Source organism: Patagioenas fasciata, chromosome 5, assembly GCF_037038585.1.
Source record: "Patagioenas fasciata isolate bPatFas1 chromosome 5, bPatFas1.hap1, whole genome shotgun sequence".
In the NCBI taxonomy this organism is placed as follows: domain Eukaryota; kingdom Metazoa; phylum Chordata; class Aves; order Columbiformes; family Columbidae; genus Patagioenas; species Patagioenas fasciata.
In genome coordinates, this window is record NC_092524.1 from 62474791 (window position 1) to 62498511 (window position 23721).

Consider the following 23721-nt stretch of genomic DNA (forward strand, 5'->3'; position numbering starts at 1 on the left):
GCAATGCCTAAACCACCAGAAGTAAATGGGTTCCCATCAGCCTGATTGTCTCAAGGGTTTCTTGTTCACTTCTTGGGCCTTGGCATGAACAATACTTAGCTTTGAACACCTAACTCAGAACCTACTGAAAACAATATAACAATTTAGGATCACCCCAGGCAATCTTTTCCTCCTTTATGGGAGAACATCACAGCTCTGCCCTTTCTCAGAGGGCCACTGGGGTGAAGTGATGTGGCTGAGGGCATGCAGGAGCTCAGTGGCAGAGACTCCAGTTCCCTTGTGCCACACTGGGAGAACTGGTGTGCAGAAAAATCTTCCCGAACAGATCACCATTGATGCCACAAGAATATTTCTGAGCCTCACAGGGCTGAAGGAGAGACAGAAGTCTTGGGCAATGAGGATGAAGAATCAAAGCATGAAGTGAGGATAAGACAGGAAGAGATCACTTGCTTGATGGCCCAGAAACTCCTAGAACTGAGACTTGGCTTTTGATCTCTGGTCAGAAGCCCAGAGACTTGAATCTCCCTGATACTGAAACAGCCTATGGCACAGACCTGCAGCAAAGCCATCTGGATTGCTGCTCTTATGGTGATGGCTTCAAGGACAATCTTGGAGAGAAAACCAGTAGTCCCAGCTGCCACCAGTACCTATCAGAGCTGGAGAAGGTACTGATCACAAAGATTTAAAGAGGAGGATTTGGAATTATCTGGTTGTTAGTAATCCCCAGGCAGTACCTGTTGCTTGCTCTGTAGGTGGCAGCACAAGGAAACCAACCAACTTAGTGAACTTTGTGCAAGGCAAATACAGACGCCTGTCATTAACAGTCAGTGGAGGGAGTTATTTCACTTGAGACTTGAGCCACTTTCAGTTTTTAACAGCAATGAGTTGGGAAAACAAGAAAGAACCCACAGCTGCAAACAAGTAATAAAGGTAACTTGCAAAGAAAGAGAGGTCCTGTGTCATGTAGAGATAGCCTTCAGCTCATACAAACCCCAGTCGTTACCGCATAATTGCAGATCGAGAGAAGAAAGCCACCTGAATAGATTTATGGTCACAAACCTAACCTTTATTCTGTGTTTAAATAGCAAAGAGAGACTCATCTTGATCCCTAAATGTTTTTGCAAAAGTGGCTGATATGGCAAAATTTATCCAAACACAACATGTTCCAAAGCGCTTGGTATTTCCACTTGAAAAATGTGGGTAGTTAATAGTTCTCAATCACATCCTCTGTGTATCTGCCCTGAAATCATTTGGTTGCTTTGTGATAAAGCTTGGCTTTGCAATTTAAAGCCATAAATATGCCCTCCCTTAGAAATACAGGGCTTTTGTTTACCCTTCCATGAAGTGCATTTGAGAAGGAGCCTGGAGGAACCTTCATCTCGTGAACTCCCAGGGCTGCTATTTCTGAGCACCGATTTCCTACTTGGGATGTAGATCTTGACCTCCGTGCCCCCAGCTGACTGGTTTGCATAAACAAAAGAGCATCGCAAAGAACTCAAAGCCGGATGTACCTACAGCAAATAAATCTCTTCCTCTCTGACAAACAGAGAATGAATTGACCTCTTGCACGTCATGTCTGGTTGTCTGACCAAAACTGTCAGTCACAACTATCCCTCTGGAAGCCTTGGATGAGACAGGGGATAAAAGGGACATAAAAGTGACATCAGTAAAACTAAAACAATGAATGACAGGATTTCCTCTACCATCTCCATTACTTGATTCCTACAAGTTTTCCAATCACGGCCGGTCAGATCCCAGACAGTGTCTGTGTGCATCTGATTCACCCATGGTGGACTAATAAACCATCTCCTGTCACTCCCTCCCTGGGTCCCAGCCCCATTTTTGCATTCATTTTTCTGGAAATAGTCCAGCAAACAAGCTCACCAGCACAAACATTTGGGCTGGCGTGAATTTTAAATAAAACATCTGGGATCTCTGCAAACAGGAAACCCCACACTTGTGGGCTGGAAACATTTGTAGCTGAGATCCGGGTCCTTTCTGTGCTCAGGCTGTGAGATGCCTGGGAGACGCCCTGTGATCCACACGTCCAATCCAGCCCTCACGGTTCTCCTCAGATTTCAGATGGTGAATCCTAGAAGCACAACACTAGGAGTCATGCCACGAATTAGCAGGAATTATTATAGTGTGAGTCATGGGAAATTAATCTGTTGGTACTGGACATTGCTCCTGAATAATTTGACCATGTCCAGACTAGGAGGGGACGTGAACCCCAAAGCAGCACTTCTCTCGTCTCCAACCTCCTGGAGGGGGTCCTTCCCATGGTGAACTGGGGAAAGGTGGAATCGTGCGTGGACAGCCTTTGTCCCAGCATAGATTTGGGGATCAGGAGGAGAGCGCTTGTCACTCCCATGCTGGCCTTGTGAGCAATGATGTGGCTGCTTGATTGGATGATTAGGCATGAGTTATTTGATCAGTTTTACTAACAATGTGACAAAACGTTGCTGGTGGTTCCCTCCCAATAAGATTTTGAGCCTCAGTCACGTGGAGTCATATTTTCTGGCATACAACAGCTGGCCCTATTGGACCTGCACAGATTTATGCCAGCTAAGGCTCTGGCCCAGTAATCTCCATAGGATATATATATGTATATAGGCATGTATATAGATACAGATGATACAGATATGAATATCAATCACAAAGCTGCTGTTGACCCCCAGTTTGCAGGGTCAATATGCAGGGCAGCCTGTAGTGAGAAGCAGTCTCATGTGGGTCACGAAATGATGTGAGATGTACAAGCACTGCCCTTTGATTACTAGCCAATGTGGTGGGACCCTCTCCCAGCCTTCCAGTTACCTGTGAGATGTAAAAATACAGAGGACAAACTTCTCTCCATAGACACAGCACAGGATTAACCAAAACCTCCCTCCAGACCACCCTGGGAATGGGGAAACTGAGGTAGCGGCTGCCTCTGCAGAGAAGACCATGTCAACAGGGTCTGCTCAGGATCCTTTCCCATCTCTTTCATACTGGGTTCATCCAAGTCATGCAGAGGTACTGGGGGAGTGTGCCTGGGCTCCTGGGTGTACACTGAGCTCTCTTCTCAATTCTGGGCTGACCTATTGTGCTGGTGTAAATCCAGGCTAATTTGGTCCTTGTTGGTTCATGTGGGAATGATGCCTGGAATGCACATCTGTATTATTTTTGTCCTTTTTAAAGCCATGTCAGATTCCAGGCTTGTGAAGAAATGGCATGTCAGGCAGGAAAGCTCTGCACCATTGACTGAAGAGAGCACTGACATACTGCTGAGAGATGCTAAGTTGTCTTTGTTTTCCCGTGCAACTTGGATACAGGGGCTCTTTCCTCAGGCACCAGAGGTTAAACTGGGAACCACACCAGAACCTCTGAAGTTCACATCTGAAAAGCTCTGCACCTACTTCTGGAAATGATGTGCCTTTCTGTGAAAGAAAAAGAAATAAAATAAAAATTGCAATTCAAATTAGAAGGTAATGGGGCAAGTCAGTTCCTGGTGGCCTCAGTTTCTTGATGTCTCAGAGGAATGTAGCCCATGCATTTATTTCTGCCCTTCCCATTCCCCCTGTGCTTCAAGACCTAATATCTTGCCTTTGGAAACACTATAGGTAAAGCAAAACAAAGCAACATTCCCTGCAGTGCTTGGCATGTTTCTGCAGGAAATTCAGTGAAGGAGAAGGGTGCAGGTCGCTGTTGAGCTGGTCACAGACCTTTCCTCCACAGACCTTTCCTCCATTTCAAATCTGGAAGAGTGAAGCTCAGCTCTGTGTGGGTGCTAACCAGGACCAGACCTAGTTGTTGGGTGCAGAAGACCCACAGGCTGTGGTCAGTTCCCTGGAAAGTTCCCAGGTGTGTCCTTTGGACTCCACATGCAACCTGGTCCTACTCCTGCCCTCCAGCCCCTGCTGTCCTTGCTGAAATGAGAAGGGGGGGAGAGGAGGAGGAAGGGAAAAATATAAAGGCACCATGAAGGCTCCACCCTAATTCCAGCTAAGCTACGTCAGCAGCCTTCTGTTTTTATGGATCTTGAAAAGAAGAATTCCTCTCACTGTTGCAGAGGTTTCTGGTGTGAAACAGCAACACACAGGCTGGAGGAAATAAAGTCTCCTTGTGCCTCCATTCCATTAGCCAGTGCTCCATGAAGACTTTCTCTGGCAGCTGTAAGCACTGGGTAAGGATTAGGAAGGATTCAGATGGTTGGGAAGTGTCTCACTCATTTGTTCCTTGGCTTGATTGTTGTTTTAAGAGCAATCCAGTCTCTTGTTCTGCTGCCCCAGCAGCCAGCTCCCAGTGCCAGCCTCAGGTTTACTCCATCAGAAAGGCTTGGAGTATACACCCTCAGGCACCCCCTATTTATCTACACAACACGGCTGTGGGAAGGGAAGCGCTGTTAACTCTTAAAAAAATAAATTGACATAGAGTGACTGACAGGCAGATGAAGGCTGAGAACCCCAAAAGGACTGAGATAAAAACCAAAAGGAGGTGAGGAACAGGGCTGCGTGACTTTGCCGGGATGGCACAGGTAGGACACGATTCCCAACAGCCTGGTGGTCCCTGGTGGATGTGCCAGTCCCCAGGCAGCCCACTGTCCAGGGTGTGAAGCACTCTGGAAAGACCCCTGAGAAGACCAGAGGCTGGCACACGAGAGAAGCCAGCCATTCTCCCGTGTATCTTAGGATGCAGCTCAGCTAATATCATATCACGCCAGGCTAAAAATCACATTTGCTTGCTAAATTCCCAAGATAAAGCAGCGTATAATATCTCGGTAATTTTCCATCCATCCATTCAGTCTCATACACTCAGCATTTACTATCATCAACTTTATTGTCTCTTCCAATGCAAACAGCCCCGCAGTGCAGCCTTTATCTTCTTCTCCTTATCTCCAGGCTTCCAGGCTGGGGGAGCCCTCTGGAAAAAGTGAGATTTTTCTCAAAGAGAAACACGATTGCAGGCAGTTCACTTCAGATAGGTCCTACTACTTCTCACTCTTGTAGTGGGGAGGCAACCCCGTTAGGAACCCATTTGTTTAAGTGGAATATTTCAACAGCCGGGGAAAAAACCCACCCTGCTGCCGAAAGTGTGGGAGATTCACATGACTCCAGACAGCAGAAACCAGTGGAGCCGTGTCCCCCTGACAAAACAAACCTTTCTCTGCATTGCCTGGTGTTTTTTCTGAGCAGGGTTTTCTGATAGGGACTTTCCCTGATCAGATGCTCCCTTCCCGATGGTGCTACACACCAGCGACCAGAATATGAGAGGACATCACACATTTTTTCCATATAAAAGTAGACACCAGGGCAGATAGGACCAGGAAATGTTTCTAGAAGATGCAGGAAAAGGGAGCAGAAGCTCCTTTGGACCACTTCTGGTGGCAAAGAGGGTGCAGGGGAGGATGGCAGGGTGCTCAGAGCAAGACTCACTGGGCGTGATGCTCATGGTGCGGAGTTTTTCACTGCTCTACATGCTGGAAATTGTATCAAACAGTCTATCCACTTAGTTCAATTTCTTTAAAAAGTATTCAGAGGAGCTGAAAGAAGCCTTGACTTGGAAGAGAAAGTGTGGATTGAAATCCTAAATGCTTTCAATACGTTAAGTCCACATGTGAAGCGTGATTTAAACTGAGATATGTGTTGCCTAACTCAAATGCTTGTAATGACAGTTACATTAACCTCTCTGGCACCAGAGAGAAGATCACATCCCACTAATACCAGCTCTAAACAACAAAATACATGCCAGTTGAAAAGTTAACACGCAACTGGCATTATCTCTGTTTTTCTATCCAAGGCTGTGCCAAGATAGTATTTTCTTACAAAGACATGATCCAGCTCAATTTGGCAAAAAAAAAAAAAAATCAATTCTCCAGTTCTGAATCCTAGCACTTGGCAAACTGTGCCCTGGTGAGTACACTTGTTTAAGCAGGACATGTCTTGTTTGCTGGAAAAGCTTAAAAACCAACACCTCAGGGTGCGTTGTTGCAGGAGCTTTTCATCATGAGGGAGCAGTTTCCTGAAGTCACGCGGTGAAAAGGGTGCGGGAAGGTACAGAGTTTTTGTTCAATTTTACCCCAGTGAAAATACTTTCTGCAGGGGCAAGATTATTCCTTTGCAGACTGGACTTGAGCTGCTCCTCTCTTGTTCTGCAGACATAAAGTGTCTTGAAGTACAAATGAAATTCAAGGGAAGTGAGCCACTTGATACCCTGTTGGAGGGGACACTTTGGCTGGTTCCAGTATTTGGAAAAACCATGATTAAGCAGAGCTTGAAGGCTGAGTACATCCTCAAGGTCTAGAGTGCGGCAGCACCTCTAGGATCAGACCCTGCAGAAGCAGAGCTGCCATAATATGACGCCAAGAGGTGCTATACAAATATGTCATTCCCAGTGAATCACTCTTCCCACAGATTCTTGTCTGTGCCATGTTTCTATTAGCGTTATAAGCAATTTGTGGGTGAGACGGTGTTTTACCAAGGACAATATCTGTGATTCAACACTTTCTCCCGTTCTGTTGGTTTGAGAGTGCATAAAAGAGACGTTTGGAATCAAGACATGTTTTGTGGTTCCTCCATATGCTGGAGGCTGTGATCGCTGAATTCTCACTTCCACAACCCAAACCTTTTTTGCTTATATCTACCATGGCTCAACCTAGAAGCTCCAGCAGAAGCTCAGGTGGTGGTTGTGGTGGGTGCCATATGCAAAGATGCCCCAAATGAAACCCTGGCAAGAGCAGGGACCAGGTTAATGCGTGTTTGCAAACTCTTCTTCTCTCTCTATCACACCACCCGCATCACTTTTTTTGGAGAAAGCATCCCTGGTTTTCGTCCCCCACACTCCCAAATGAGAACTATTGAAATTGCCTGACTGTGCAGCTCCAGATGAAGCTGTTGCTTTGAGCAAGTAAAGACAGACAGAGTGATTGCCATAGCAACAGAAGTTATGTGTGAAATCCCTGGGAACCAGTCCTCCTCCTCCTCCCCCACCCATTCAGGTCCCTTTTCAGATTTCTCTCTTTTTTTTTCTTTTTTTTCCCAAGGTGGCAGTATCAATTCATTCCTTAGGCTGAACACCTAGGGAGGTGCTTTGAAAACAGCCTGTTGGGTTACGATAGCATGGCACCAATTACTGCAGTGGCAGGTCAACTTTGTGGAGCATCATATTGGAAAAACACATCCTACTGGGTCTCACAAAAGTCCTAATAAGGCAAATTGAAAAGGAGCAGATAGTGGGAGGGTTGCTGCCTGCATTTAGGACCTCAAGGGCATATCCCACATTTGTTCCTGATCAAATCTGCACTGAACCATTTACTTTTCGAGGTACTAAGTCAACAGATGTGCATCAAAACAAATTAAAGCCGTTTAACATCAAGCTGCTAATGGTTAGAACCACACAAAACAATGCAGATTATTAACCCCGTAATAAGGAGCTCATTAAAATGTGAATTACCAATTAGGTTACTTAGGAGTTCCATTAGGAGCAACACAAGCAACAGAAAAACCACTGAATATTTGCCAATTGCTGGGTGCAACACACTGCAAAGATCATTGGCCGGGGAGATGTGTCCAGCTGCTGCAGACTGGCAGAATTGCCGACGGCTGCAACACAACCAAACTGTCTGAAACCAGAACAGGATCAAGTTCAAACATCTCATGGACTCGACTTGGACCTTGAGGAGGAACATTTTATGCAGTGAGTGCTGGGAGTCTCATCAGTGTTCCAAGTTATGGATACCAATACTACTACTCATATTTGAGTTTGCATTGACAGTTAGCTTCACTTGGTAAGTGATGATTCCTTCAGGTCAAAAACGTCATGTTTAAATGCCTCTGGACTGGACAGTCAGCCCAAAACTTACTCAAAGGTTTTTATGTTGTAGATTCTGGCAAGAGGGATGTTTAATGGGACAGCTAAAAGCAGTATGACCTTTCAAACAGGTATCCTCAAACTGCTCTGGAGAAGAGTTTTAGTACTCAACTCTATGCCCTGCATTTTACTATTTCACACAGCTCTAGGGTTTTAACTTATTCTTTCCAGGCACTAGCAGTTTTATGTCATCTAGAGGGAGCTGGCAGCCTCCCAGAGCTTGCTTTGCTTTATATATGTAAAAATATATTTTCCCCAACACGCTGAAAATGGCATGCACAGAGGTGACCTTTAAGCTTTATTTTATTGCTGCATAAAAGCAGCAGAGCAACGTGCTCATGTTGAAATCAGTAGTTCCCAAGTGGCATCCTTCTTGCTTTCCCACTCACACTTCAGCTGATTTCAGATATCACCAGAAAATCTGAAAAGCAGCAAGTGCACTGCCTGGCAGACAAGCTGAGGGTATAGAAAGATAGAAACAGAAATGTGTATCAGCTCTGTTTCACTCGTACACTTAACTCTCACAAACCCCTGACTTGATCTGAATGTTCCAAAACAGACTTTTAAAGATATCAAGAACGGGACAGAGATTTAAATGTTTCCACATTAAGAAAAATGCTTGAAAAACAAAAAATAAATCCAAATTTTATATTCTGAAGGCAGGGAAAGTCCCATAGTGGCAGGTACTTGTACTCATGGAAGAAGGAAGAAGTAAGATGCTCCAGGAAATGCTGGGGTGATGCCTGGGTGCACAAGGAGGGGTCTGTGGCAGGCACAGTTTCTGAACCTCTCAGGAAGCATCCAAAAGGCAAGTCTGAACTTAGGAAAGGAGACACTGTTGACCCTAGAAGGACAACAGCTGTGAGACAGCCTTTCTGTTGCACAGATGAAGCTCTGTACCTCATGGTCACACCACCCTGGGACATCCATTGTCATGAACCCAAATGACAGTTTTCTCACAATAATTGAACTTTCAGTAGGAGGGACATTTAGTCAAGTAAACCACTTTCCACTTTGATGACACCCATCTTTATTCATGCCTCAGTTTTGTCACCTCACATTTGCTTTATGTTCTTGTTCAGTCTTTCTGGTTTTATTGAGGTACCCAGTTACTGTCCATGTTTTCTGTTAATTCAATAAACAGAACACATTAAAGAACAACCCAGCTGAGTATAATCCCTGTATAGGCTGTGGCTGGCTGTGGGGCCAAAGAGCAGTGATGGTTACCTGTAGGCTCCCAGAACACACAGAACAGGTGCTGTACAACTGAGCTGGGCAATGGCAGCCCCACTGCAGGTTTATACTGCACTGCCAGTGCTGGGGTGGGCTCCATGGGGAAAGGGCTTTTGCTATACTGCAACACCACTCCTGCAGCTGGGATAGATTCAGGAAAGCTCCGTTTCAGCCTCTGCTTAGGCCAGCTCACAGTCCTCCTTGAAAGCCCTGCTCACAATGCTTGGTTTCACTCATGGTATCAGCAACCATCCCAAAAGCACCCGGGCAATGTGAACCCAGGATGGGGAAGAATACATAAGAGTTAGCTGCTCCATCCCAAAACACTGTTAGTCCCTGACAGGCCCTCATGGCCCCCAACACCCCATGGGGAACATCAGGGTGTGGAGATGAGAGACCACACAAGGCACTGCTGAAACAAGGCAACTCCAGGCAAGTACAAAGCTCTGCGAAGCAGTGTTTTATACGTGGACTTGAGATCAATGTCCATATACTTCTTTCTGGTATAACTAGACGGACACTTCAAGGGAAGGAATTAGTATCTTTAGTAGTATCACTATTAGTATCAGTAGTGTCTTCATGCAGCCCAAGGTGAATATTTGCAAGTTTTTTAATAGGCAAAACTGCTTTGAACAGGCAGCAAATCGAGGTAATCTCTTTCAAGAAAATCACAAAGAACAACAATGTGTTAAATCAGTATGGTCATATGTTTACAGTGAATAATTTAAGCAGCACCAGAGTTGAAGCCGAAAAGATTTGTTTCAATGCCGTGAATTTAGCACTGTTTTCAGATCCACTTAAAATGGTAAATTATGTTCTTCTATCCCACTAGTTTTAGGAATGTCAGTCTTTCACATCATGACTTTATAAAGAATATATGCCTTAAAGATTGAGTGGGTGACAGCCCCTGTTCTCTTTTATCTTCCTCAAGATATTAACTTTTACCCATACACTTTACTGAGGACAGAAACTGAGATAGAACAGGTGTCTTCTCTGCATTGTTCACGAAAACATTAAAAAGATGAGAAGTATATTTTAAACAAGAACTGTGCTGTAATCTCAGCCGGTATAAACTGACATAAATCCAATAGTATAAAGAACCTGTGCCAACTTAGATCAGCTGGCCACAGCATAAGATGTTGAAACCAGTTAGAAAAACTCATCTGATATTTAAAAGCAACATACGGGAGCAGCAGAGACTCCAGGAAGACATTCCATTTAGGATATTTTGAAAACAATTTATATCTTACTGTAGGGTAGAAGGAGGTGTATTAACTTGCATCTATGTCCTATGGACAGTAATTATAAATTAAATCTTACTAATATCACTTCACATCTTACTTAACACTCATTGTCATGACCTTTTGGAGGAAATGAGTAGAAAGTGAATGTTGCATTGCCACATGTGTGTTTAGGCAAAACAAATTTTAAATGAGCCAACAGAAATGCTCGTCCTGGCAGGACTTGCTTTTGCAACTGAAATGCTACTGCTCATACAGAGTATGTATAAAATGTTGAGATTCAGAGAGCTGACAAATTTGAAGAAACAAGTATTCAGTGGCCACGGTGGTTATGCTTTGCAAATAGACTGGTCACTGTGAATTGTCCCATCTACGTGTGGAAGTACTGAATATGTTCAGCACACTCATGTTCAGCAAAGTAACCTCAACAGGACATCAGTGTAACCCGGGCAACTTTACTCAGCCAGGGTCTGTCTCACCTTTACTTTACATGAGTCTTCAGTCTGCAAGTTTGTTGATGCTCCAATGCACAAACGGTGCTGTTTGTAGAATAGACACTATGAAAGGATGGCACAGATAAACATGGGAGAGGCGTCTGTTTTCTTACTCTCTCTTGGCAGCAGGTTTAATTGCACAGTGCATATTTTGTAGTGATTCAGCATTTGGCTATCTAAAGAAAATAAATCAATATTTCCAAACGTGTTCCCCTTACATCCTTTTACTTCTTTAAAGAAGCTGCAGTGATGAAAGCATTATTGTAAAGATTAGTCTCATCTATAAAAGCAAAGTAAGTCTGTGGGCTTTTTTATAAAATATGACCCTCCTATTGCTACAGAGATTATGAAGGAAGATTAAGTTAGACTGAGTGAAAAATTCAGATGGCGCATAATGTTAAAAGGTATTCCATCGATTGAAGTAATATTGACGCAGTTCAAAATTTGGCATGGCTTTCCCAGCTTAACTGAAAAATCTCATTCCTTGGCAATATACCCAGCATTTACATGCATAGACCTGCTCCAAAACCCACAAGTTTCAGCGTGGTTTGTGTCAGGTCAGTTACGACTGTTAAGAAAAGAAACAGAAAGCAATATGTAGCAAACATAAATTGAAAGCGGGACATCAATATAGCCAAGAACTCCTGGTTTGCAAACACTAACACCTCCCTTTCCATCCCTTTTATTCAAATACACTCATGCAGGCATGAGTAAGAAACACTGAAACTGAAATTTAAAAATTTCCTTCCCTATTAGCTTGCAGGAGATGTAGGAGGATTATTCTCTGCAGCTCAGTCCCTGGAGAAGGATGAATACAAAGGCACAGGAGATACCTAAGCACATACTTTAGGCTTCTCTTTCTGGATTTGAAAGACAGGCTCCATAGATCACTATCAGGCTGTTTCCTTGTAACTGTACAAATTCCAGGGCAGCTGAACATTAAACTTGAGAGGTGCAGGGGCAGTTACGTGCGAACCCCTTTGCACTCTTGCAGAATTTTCTCTCTTACCAGACCATACCATTGTGAAAAGTTCTCCAGCAAGAAGGGTTAGTTGCTCTGCTGATTTGGCAACATTGGATATTCTCCATGATCTTACAATAACCGTGGAAGAGTCATTTGCAGAACTGTTCTGCAGACACTACAATGCCTATCATAGATATAGCTCCTGCCTTTCAGGCTTCTGAGGTTGTATGAGATGACTTCAGGCCTGAATGTAGCCCTAAGTGTCTTCAGACACTTTGGAGAAAAAGCCAAACAACCCAACCAGGCAGCAGAGCCTGCTCACCACCACCAGCACTGACTGGGTCCACAGCACACAAATGCTGTGCTATTAGCCTTAGAGGGGTAGAAACATTAAATTTAAAAGGCAAATAATATGCATTATGTACAACAAAATGGCTGGTTTGTACCATTATGTTTTGATTTCCTCAGGAAAACTAGGACAATTAAAGGCAGGAAGGAAGATCATAAATTTGAAAGAAGACAAGGGGATAACCACTCACCTGAATAGGCAGTTTTAAATGGCCTATCATTGATTCACCATGATTTGGAAAACATTATACCTTACACTTTTGCTTGCTAAACACAGAATAGATATTATACTATGAATTAAAATAGACTTGCATGGTTTGATCAAATACCTACATTAGTTTTAATTATATGTGTTACCCCTTCATGGCACAGACATACAGTGAATAATAACTAGTTCTGGGATCCTTTCCATGAAAACAAACTGCTAGTCTTCAGCCTTTCAGTCACTCTTCATCACAAGTCTTGGCCCCTTTGTAAACCACTCAGTCTCTAACACATTCCCCACACCTAGACAGATACATATACCTTTTAAAATCAGAGAAACAGACCTGTGTAATATCTACTTAGCCATACTCTGTAACAGTTGTTTCCTGTAATAGTCTTCCTTTGTATAAGAGAATATGGTGGGACAGATGAAATTCATTTAAATAACACTAATGTATGTGTCCTCAATCAAGATCAGGTGTTCCACTGTGCAGGAGGTTCCATGTCTCTATATTAAGTCTTTTCTCCAGCTCCTCCCATTATTTAATAGAAATAGAAGAAGGGTAGAGAAAGGTAATATTATCCTTATCTCCTGGTAGGGAACTGTTGGACGTAAGGGTAGGACAATTAAATAACTCGAGTTCAGGAAGTCTGGGCTAGAACTGAGAACTGGCCCTGGACTACTTGTCCCACCAGCTCAACCACGAGCTGGGACTTCCTCTCATTTAGTAAAACCAAAGTGGATACAATGTGAAGATAAGACAATGTAACATTTCCTTTGAAAACATAATCATTTTTTGGTCCTTGATGACTAGCCCCAAATCCAACAATTGTTCACATATCTGCGTATTCTCTTTGTGATTGTTTCTCTGAAACAATGTGTATGTATGCACCACATTTTCCAGTCAGAGTATCAGCCATGGAGCCTTGGAGTCAGTTCCCCTTAAAAGATATTTTCAACAGCTCATAGTTATTTTGCACACATGGTGTTTGTGAGGGGCCTGGAGCACGAGTCTTATGAGGAGTGGTTGAGGGAACTGGAGCTCTTTAGCTTGAGAGAAGGAGGCTGAGGGGAGACCTCATCACCCTCTACAACCACCTGAAAGGAGGTTGTAGCATGGAGGGTGTTGGTCTCTACTCCTAAGAGGCAAGTTATAGTTCAAGGGGAAATGGCCTCAAGTTGTGCCAGGGGTGGTTCAGGTTGGATATTAGGAAAAAAGTCTTCCCAGGAAGGGTTGTCAGGCATTGGAACAGGCTGCTCAGGGAACTGATAGAGTCATCATCCCTGGAGGTGTTTAAAAGGCATTTAAATGAGGTTCTTAGGAACATGGTTTAGTGCTGGAGTTAGATTATGGTTGGACTCAATGATTCTAAGTGTTTCTAACAACCAAAGTGATTCTAGGATTCTACAGTCTTTCCCTGATAACCACTTTCAAAATGTATCTAACTCAGACAGCACTTGAACAAGATGGTACTATGGCTTCTGTGGAGCCAAACAATGCTTCTGAAGCCAGCACGGTAACCAGAGATGAGCAGATCCCAAATATTTTGATAGGCATAGCCCCACAAAACATCAAGTTAGAAACTCAGCAGCCAACAGATACCCATGACTTCAGCATCTGCTTCAACCTGTATTTAAGCAGTAACCCACATGAATCAAGTGGTGGGAGTGATTTGTCATTCCCTTCCCTCAGAGCTTCCGTTAAGTGTTGCTACAGTCACTGTTATGGGCACTCAAGTGATGCCATATGATTATAACGCGCTGTCACCCTCCCAAACATGTAGGCGGATTACATATCGCTTACGTATAGTGAAAGCCTTTCCACCCGGAAGAATTGCCAGGAATTCCTTAGCCTACTGAGGGCAGTGCTGCCTGAGCAGTGAGGTGAAGAGCTGCCACTTCTGGTGAAGATCAGATAAGAACAAGTAGTGTCACTATCAGTGCAAATTCAAGAGCAGAGGACCTGCTGCAGACACATCCTGCCATAGGCTCCTGAAATCCTTGCTTTAATAAAGGCTCAGAGAAGACGTGTATGAAAACCAGGAAGAATTGTCTAGCTATGTGCTTTTTGAGGTTTCTGGATCATAACCTGTGCGGTGAATCCCAACCAGAAATCAGTGGGCAGCCAACACAGAGAAATGGTGTCACAGGTGAAACAAGCATTTCAGTTGTATTGTAAGGTAATCACTGAAATTCCCAATATATTCTCTCATCTTTTTCCAGATTGGGTGGTAATGTCCACAAAGGAAGCAGACACTGGGAGATAGTGGACAAAACTGGGATTCAAGTGTAGCATTAATCTCCCACCTGTGGTGAAAGTCTAGTTGAGGTTGTGAGCTAACAGGAGTTAAGACCTTGAGATGTGGCAGTGCAGGGTAGCGTTCTCCCAGTTTCCACAATGGTGAACCATGATACTACCACAGGGATATTAAGAAATACGTGAGATTCCTCTCTCCTCTGGCCCATGTGGACTATTCTCCAAGGAAGAGGAATAAATAACACCACTGCAAAGAACATTTGCAATCCTCATGCTGGGACTGGGCTTCTCCATGTGATAATTCATGCTTTTTTCTTTACCTGCCACACTTTTGTCTTGCCCATCCATGGCTGTACACACCTGGAGTGATCTTACCCTATGCAGGTGGGATTTTCCACCTCTTCTGCAGAGACTTTCCTTCTACTCATTGTGACACTTTCCCAGTATTCAAGCTCTGTTGATTTTACTTCCATTTTCATCTCTACTGACCCAAGGAAGATTTCTGAAAATTTATCTGTAAACGTACCATGAACTTAGAGGCAGCCAACTGTTGTCTCCATGCAGGTGGAGAACCAAACACAGGACCAGCATGTATGGTGGTTTTAAACCCCATTCTTCTGGACAATGGAGACCTTTCCAAGATAAACCTGCTGGAGATCTTGTCAAGTCATCAGATGATCACTCCCTTTCCCAGTCTGAGTGGGGCCCTGTGCGTGTATCCCCACCATGGCTAACTGATGAACCCTGGTTCTGCCTCCCACTCAGTGACATTGCTTCATGGGGAGGTTTGTCTCTATATCAGACTATACCTTGCTGCCTCCCTTTTTTTACCAGCCTAAGTATGTGTTTATTTCCTTTGATCTTCCTAGTAAATAGGTCATTCCTTCCACTCTCTTCTGTACATCAGTTAATCTATAACATTACCTGTTTGCCTGCACTCTTTTCAGTAGGCCCTGCCCCAAGTGGTATTGCTATTAGCACTTCAAAAGTGGATTGATCTGGGCTTTTTTAAAACAAATTGTCAGTTGTAGTATTCAATCAACATTTGCATCCAAGGCTATTTACTGAATTACTACTTTCCACAGCCTCTGGCTTACTGTCTTGACCTCTCTTTTGTGAGCGTTGTTACTCTGTGGATGTTTCTGCACATAGGTTTGTTCAATTTATTGGTATTCCCATTACATCACACTCTTCATTTACTGAAATCCCTTTAGGATGGTGCTTCTAATGAACGATTTACAATTCAAGCTCCAGCTGGGTGTTACCTTTGAGTATGATTGATGTATTTTTCTTCTCCTTCCTTGATGCTACTGCAGATGAATATAATGTCCAACACAGCAGGAGTCCCTGAGGACCCCAGCTGAACATGACAATATTTACAAGCATAATCCACTTTCTGTTGTAGGGGCAGATTTTAATCTCTTTCATTGTTATTCTCCATAACCACGCTACATCTTTCATGTTCTGGTTCGGGCTCATTCCAACCACTGTTGAAGTCAACCGAGTCTGCATAGAATCCTTTAGGGATGGATCAGGATCTACAGGAATATTATGTCTGAAGAAACTGAATAAAATAACTTACTGAAATCAAGGAGCTCTCAGTACAACCAGTTATCTTGTCAATGAGTGAAACGCTTAAGGGCAAATGTACTGAGTGACTCAAGGGACTGTATTCTCCTTCTCGTCCCTCCAGCATGGCCTACTATGGTGTATACTCCATCCCACATGATGAATAGGCAGCTGCTTATTCTTCACTGTCCCCACCCAACACACATACCCTCTGGTTTTCCTCCTCCCATCAACACTGTGAGTATAATCTGACCGCAGTCAATCACATAGATACAACTGCTCTTCTTAATGTGACCTGTCTTTTTGTGTAACACATTTTTGTTTTGTACTTCCTGCAGAACATCTACTAATAGTTTCTGATTAGTAGAGACCAAGTTTCACCTGGAAACAATGTTAAGTTACTTGATCTATAATTCTCATTTTGGAAAAGGAGCGTGATTTTTTCTCTCTGCCAGTCATCAGGGCTTCCTCAGTTCTTCAGGAGCACTTGAATATAATGGATAATGGGCCTAAGAGTTTTTCAGCTAATTCCTTTAATACCCTTGGGTATGTACCATCTGTCCCTCTGCGCTGATTTGAATGCATTGTGCTCTTAATATTTCTTTGCTCTTTCTTTAATGATTTTGCTAACTTACCTCTCGGCTTCTTGGCTTTTCTTTGATTGCTCATTGCACATACTGTTTTTAAAGGAAATTTAGAAAACTGAAATAGGTGATGATTTTTTCAGCTCACTGTATCCACAGGAGAGATGATCTCACTTTTAAAATTCACCTTTCATCAAAAAGCATTGAGTCTTAAAAGTCTGAGCTGCAACTATTATCTTTTACCCTATACAAACAAGTCTGCATCTACAGAACATTTTCTGCTGTTTGAAAGGTCCCATGCAAGATAATTTCATTTTAGTCTAACACCCTATATCTGAATCTTGTCAATACTCATAGGGAATTTTCCCTTCTTCTTATCATGTCCTTTTTTCTTTCTCTCCAAGCACATTTATGTGACCCTGCTTACATCCTTCAGATGCTTGTAGACTCATGTCTGCTATTTTCTTATCTCTTTGCAAGCTTATATCTAAGCATCACTTAATCTTCGTAAATGAAACCCACACCAAATGATCTGATCATGTCTCTACTCTTCTTTGAGGCCTCTGATTTTACAGCGTTTGGCAATGAGATGACAAGAAATTAACAGAAACCTTCCAGCTGTATCTAAGCCAGGCTGGTTAGTGTGGTGCCCATTGAGAATTGCATGGGTCTTTTGCAATCCAAGTTGGCTGCCAAAAGTTACATCCATATTTTCCTCCTATATCACCTCCCGTCCCTTCCTTACATGGCTGCTTCTGAGAGTCCTTCCTTTAGGGATATTTTTTCTGAGTGTTGTTAGCTTATATTATTCCAGTTTAATTATGTTATTTCCTGGCCACATTACTAATCTCTGTAGGTGCCACAGGGTAATTTCTCTGTTCAGTAAACTCCTCCCATTTTAGCACCACAACCATCTTGCTGTGCTGTGCATTTCCTCTGCTTGCTTATACGTGACATGCTTTCATTTCTTTCCAACCTTTCCTTCCTATTCTCCCACATTATTTTCCTGTATTTTTTTTTTTTTTTTTTTTTGGAATAAAGTCTTCTTTCTGCATATGCACATTAGACATTACTATCTCTGGTCACCTTGAAACAGTTAGAGACAATGATGGGTTTACCTGCATGCTGAAAGATGTGGTAAAAGGCAAAAGTGCAATCATTAGCTGAAACAGAAAGTAGGCAACACATCTAATAGGGCACGCTTGCAGAATGGTTTCAATTTGGATGTGAATAATTTCCTGTACATTCCTGTCCTTCTTGCTTTCAGGTGGCACTGGATGAGAAAGCTCCTGCCATATCTCAGGTCAGACCAGATAGAAGGACTGTTCCGGAGCATTTCCGCACTTTCCTCAGCTCCTGCAAGGGTGGGGAGACGGGAGCAGATCAGTTCAGCCTCCTGAACCCTACCATCTTTGATGACATTGACACTGTTGGCTAAGGGTATTCCCAAGGCTGCTCTCTGGACCAGGCTTGCCTCCCTCCTGCAGGACACATGCCCAAGCATAGCCATAGAGTGCCAAGGAGGGATACCCAGGCCCCACATACCTCTGCAGCCACAAACTTAGGGTCCTGACAAAGATGCAGGGAGCCCCTAGGCCCTGTGCGCAGCATTACAGAGGAGATCCTTGGGTGATGAACAGCTCAGATGGCCTTCAGGCAAATCGAGAAGCTGCTTTCAGTGCCATACAGACATCAACTTAAAGCCCAGTTATTGTGGTTGACTAGCCATGGTCTCCAGCTCTCCATTCCCTTGCATAACCAGTGAGGTGGTGTCTGGATATGGACCAGTCCACATCTGTTGAAATGCTGGATGGGAGACAGAGCAGGAGGGGACACTGGATAACTTCCCTGAGCCTTCAGGCTCCAAAGAAGAATTGACCCTTTTATTCTCCTAGAAAATGAAAGATTTGCAGAGACAATAAACAAAGGGCTCCATTAAAGCCTCTGTTTGCAGGAGATCATGAAGATTTTGGTGATATCGTACTCCCCTGCAGGAGGAGGGATTATGAGTGTTACAGGACAGATTTACAAACTGTGGAAAGAAAAAGTATCCAACGGAAATCTTTGGCAATCCCCTTCCCTTCCTCTTCTGGGTCTCACCCTGACTTCTGGTAATACTTAGAACAAAACCACCAGCTCTTGCTTATTTTATTGTATTCTCTACTGTGCCCTGAACTCAAATGAAATATCAAAGATCTGGCTCAAGCACTTGCAAGTAAATTAGCTGTAAAGCCAGTATATTTAAGGCCCTTGAATGATATCTCTGAAATAACTCATCCTAAACCCATGAGAGAGGAATGGTGTTGTTTGTTAAAGGAATGTGTGTTGTGCTGTTAGTGAAGAGTACTGACATGTAAAGAGTAATGAGTGATACTTCAAAATGAAAGGAAGGTGAGAAAAAGAGCATGAAGACTGCATTGCACTGTGTTGTGGAAAAGAAGCAAAATAAATTTAAGATGAAAGTTAGTGTTGAGCTGCCTTTATTTTCTCTTCCGCTCTTATCCTTCTCTTCCCTTCTTAGAATTCTAGATTTGAATGTGTCTTTCTTGGTGCATGAGAATATGGTACCTTGTGGTGCACTTGTGGTACGTGGGAGTGTTGCCCTCTCTCTCTTTCAGAGTACTGTAATTAGTTTATTACCATCCAGGACTGATTTTCTGTGACATCTGTCTATTTTTGAGGTAAGATAAATCAAGACTATTAAAGCATCAGACACATCCCATGTAGTCCCTTCTCATCAGCCTTTTGTCTCTATTAATTTGTATTTAAACAAAACTCCATGCTTTCTACTCTCTGTCAATACAAACTTCTGCCTTATATTCCTTTGCTTTGCAAGTAAATAATGTTTTCTCTTTCCATTTTCTAGTAACAAAGTAAATGCAGCTTTTTAGTCATTATTCGTCACTGTATTTCTCACCGAGCTCCAGAAACTTGGGCAAGGATAGCTCAAGCTGTTGCAATAGCATTGACAGGTGGAATTTTCTCAAAGAGATCAGTATAGGTCCTGTCTTCCTCTAATCTGATGTTTTTCATCAACGTTTTTCAGCAAATGGTTCCCAAATGCAATATTTCTGAATAATCTTCCTCAGATATGATGGAAGGGTGCCACAGGGTATTCCATAGGTTCCTGTCCATCTTGACAGACAACTTATGAAATCTCTCCAGTTGTGAAGGAGGCTCTCTTTTACAGAATGGTACTCAAAAAAAGTTGGAAATTATACTCAATTTTAAGCACAGACTCACATCCTTCAAATGCTGCTACATGGAGAAACACATTGAAGTTAGTGTAGCCTCATGGCTCACCAGTGAGGAACATAAACATGTCCATATGGAGCAGATGCAGGTTTTAAATCACTCTATGAGCAGTACAGAGTCACATTAGCTGAGCCAGAAAAGAGGAGAATGATGGGTCAAAAATACAAAGGGACAAATGCTGGAAGGTGTGAAAAAACAGACCTATGCCTTGCAGCCCTCGAGGCTGCTCTATTAACATGAGGCCTTGCTGCGCTTATTTAAGCAGGATGAACAAGATAAAAAGCGCTTGTTGGTGTTGGATGCTGAGGCAGTGTTTAAGACATCCCTGACTCACAGCTCACAAGCTGGGACTCGTTTTACAAGTTCAGTCCCTGTTCAGATAGGATCAGGGAATGTCTTTGGGCTGGATTGCGAAGGATGCAGGGTCTTGCCAAATATGCTCTGCCCACAGCACCGTCCAGACCCGTCAGATGATATTTCTTCTAATTTTACTAATGTATGCTTGGCCTCGGTTCCATGCTACCTGAGGCTACAGCTGTAATGAAAACACGGCACACATGCTGTGGGTGGGTGCATGCAGCTGGTGGGAGTTGAGGCACGTGAAAACGAAAAACACAACCCTTTCTTAATTACAACATAGAAATCAAGAAATAATATTCTTCTTATTCCCTGGCTTCTCCCTGTCTCTGTGGTGCACCATCACCCATTGTCCTGTCAGTTGCCAGAGATGACAACAGGTTTCCTCCCTGCATAGGTTGCTCCATACCCTGAGCAAGGCTTGCATTTTCAGGAGGCAGAAGTGGGCCTGTATGCCACACACAGCTTGTGTTCAGCTGTGGCTTCTATGCTAGGATCATCCCACATACCCACCTTGTGGGTTGCACTGGTGTATGAGGTGTTGGTGGTCTGATCCCAGCCTGAGGTTGAAACCATCAGACTACTGTCCTGTCACAGTTGTGCAAGTTGACCACCATTCATGAAGTGAAAGAGCCTTAAACGAGCCCTTGTCTTCTACACATGAGCTGCTTCTCTGTGGTAGGTGGGCTGTATTGCAGCTTTGGGCTGTGTGAAAATCTCTCCGAGGAGCTCATGGATATGGAAAGGTTGGACTTCTTTGGGCCATGAGCCTTCCTGAATATGCAACTTATTACAATATCACCATTGTGTCTGTAGAAAAGAAATTAAACCTGAGACACAAGAGAAGACACTGGTTTGATGGGGAAAAGCAAAGCTAGTGCTAGCATCCATGGGACTTGGGGAACATATTGGCTTTAACCAAGAAACAATGCTGAGCCTTGGACTGGGCGTTTGGTTGCTTCTGGGCCAGCTGTGCTGCCTTGGTGAGGGTGTTCACCCTGAGGGTAAATACCTCCAGCTACTGGTTCTGACCCTCATCCTGAAAGGGAAGGGGCAGAAAGGAACTTCTTGGTGCAACCTTTTTTCTGGTCTTGAGATGTAAACACAGGCATTAGAGGAATACTCCACCAAAGGACCAGAACATGCTGAGGTGCAAATATCATGTTTACCACTGAAAGCAGCTAGCCATTGCAGCTCTTGACCTCTCTGTTGCATTGATCCATTAACACATACTACTGATAGGGACCACCTTGTTCTCCAACAGCTTTTCCTGTTGGAATCCCTTGCAGAAAGAATCAGCATGGGTTAGAGGAATCCAAGGGCAGTGCTGTGAAGGTTGTTTATGTTCTGGGAAGCTTGGAGTTTCTATGGACCTGTAGAAGTTTCTGACATGAGACTAAATCCTTATTTCAAAGTGCATAGTGAGCATTGCCAGTATCACGAGTACTACAGTCTAAATATATTATTTATCACACATAGCATGGCCTATTTTTGTTGATTTTCAATAACAGCATTTTATTTACTGGCATCATGCTTTGCTGGCTGATATTTAGCAACACTACCTGCTGATGCCCAACCCTGCAGGAAGATATGCAAGTAAAGATGATGCAAGAAATAGAAAATGGCCACTTCCTTCTTCCACTTCTTCTTCTGAGTGATTTCACACAGTTAGTATAAATGAATGATTGCTTTTTCACTGGTCTGTACTGTCATTTGTTTCAGGCACATTTTAAACACTTGCCCAAGCAATGCACTGTCATATGTGAAGAGTTTCTTTTCCTCACTCTCTTCAGGGGAACCTCCACCCCTCCCTAGGCAGAACACATGAGATGCTAAACCTTGAAATTTATGGAGCCTGATTTAAAAACCAGGACATCTCCTGGTCTCAAGGGAAGGGAAATGACCCTTCGCTTATTTTGCAGTCACTCCTTTTCAGAGAAGGAAGTGCTAATAAGAGCTCACTTGAGGCACAGCAGCTTATGACAAATGAAGGCCAAAAAGCAGCCGGGTAATTGCTGTGACTGGGAATAAAGAGAAGCCAAGGAGAACACGTGAGACGTTTCCCTTGTGAGTGGTGCTCTGCAAGCGATACACATTGGCAGTCACGCTAATGTCTAAGGAGGGAGCTAGCGAACATCCCGAGCTGCCCGGGGGCTGCTTCTCCTCCCAGAACAGCTCAGCTGGAGCCCATTGCAGGAGCTGGGTGGTGGGGACGGGTCCATAGTTGCAGTGGGGGAGAGGAAACAGAAGGAAGAGGCAGCACTGGGAAAACGAAATGTGTAAAAACCACTGCAGATGTTGGTAGGAGTTAGCCATGGAGAGAGTTCATCGCACACCCTGTAGATACGTGAGCACTTCAGCAGTTTGAGAACAGCTCTGAAACCTGGTCAAGCTCACCTGGTGAAGCCTTAGGTGAGATGTCAAAGCACAGCATCCTCAGGCTCTCAAGAACCCTCCTGGGGATGTGTCAGCGGACTGGCTCCAGCTGTGCCCAGCGCCTTCCCCTTGTGATGAGCCTTCCCATAGGCTCCAGGCTGTCCCCAGACCTGTCCCCTTGGCTGTGTCACTTCTGAGTGGCCCAGCCACAGGTGCCCCTCTGTGCACCCCAAAAGTGACCATGTTCCAGGTGCTATGGGGCACCACACAGAGCAACACGGACCCAGTGCATGATGCAGCTAGAAGTCAGAAGCGGACATTAGTATTTCTTACCTGGCTTGGCAATCACAGGCCATCAGATTTCACCCGAGTACTGAGTCCGGTGGCTTGGCTGGGCAAAATATTGCAGTCCTTTCAAGACTATAGAGTCTTGGTCAAAAGTCTGGGAATAGAATAGGCTGATCCTGCTGTTGTCTGATGCCTCGTCAGTGCCAGGGAAGGGCTTGCACCTCCATGATATCAGCAGGCAACCAGCAACCCACTACTGCAGAAGAAGGCAAAAAGAATCCAGGTCCTTGCTTTCCAATCTGAGGAAAAAACAGTTTTGAACCTCAAACACAGTAATCACTTTTGACCCTCAGTGAGCTAAAGTCAAGAGTCAAAAGGGGGTGTGGCAACGCTGCCATGTACAACTGTTGCACCACTTTTCTTGTTGCACTTCCACTTATTGCTCAAGCACTGATCGTGACCCTTCTGGCCAGAATTTGCCAGTGTTATACTGAATAAAAGTTCAGGATGATAGTGCATAACATCCTCATTAACAACTGTTAATGCTTCCCAAACAATGTTTTACATGAATATAAGTAATTTCTTAATGAATGAATTGATGCACACAAAATCTTGTGCATACCATTTGAATATTGTAAATAGCTTATAAGAAAAGAAATTATCAGGCAGTAAATCTAGGAGTCCTCAACAATAAATTCTTTTATG

General features: G+C 43.7%; 1 protein-coding gene across 1 annotated transcript in view; it reads right to left on the bottom strand.

Moving 5' to 3' along the window:
• The window catches only part of GPR132 (G protein-coupled receptor 132), an 81200-nt gene extending 57879 nt beyond the window's left edge, over positions 1-23321 (bottom strand). Inside the window, exon 1 of the mRNA XM_071809721.1 lies at positions 23062-23321. The gene's annotated coding sequence lies outside the window, so the exon portion shown is untranslated. The remainder of the gene's footprint in view (positions 1-23061) is intronic.
• Between the last annotated feature and the right edge of the window lie 400 nt (positions 23322-23721).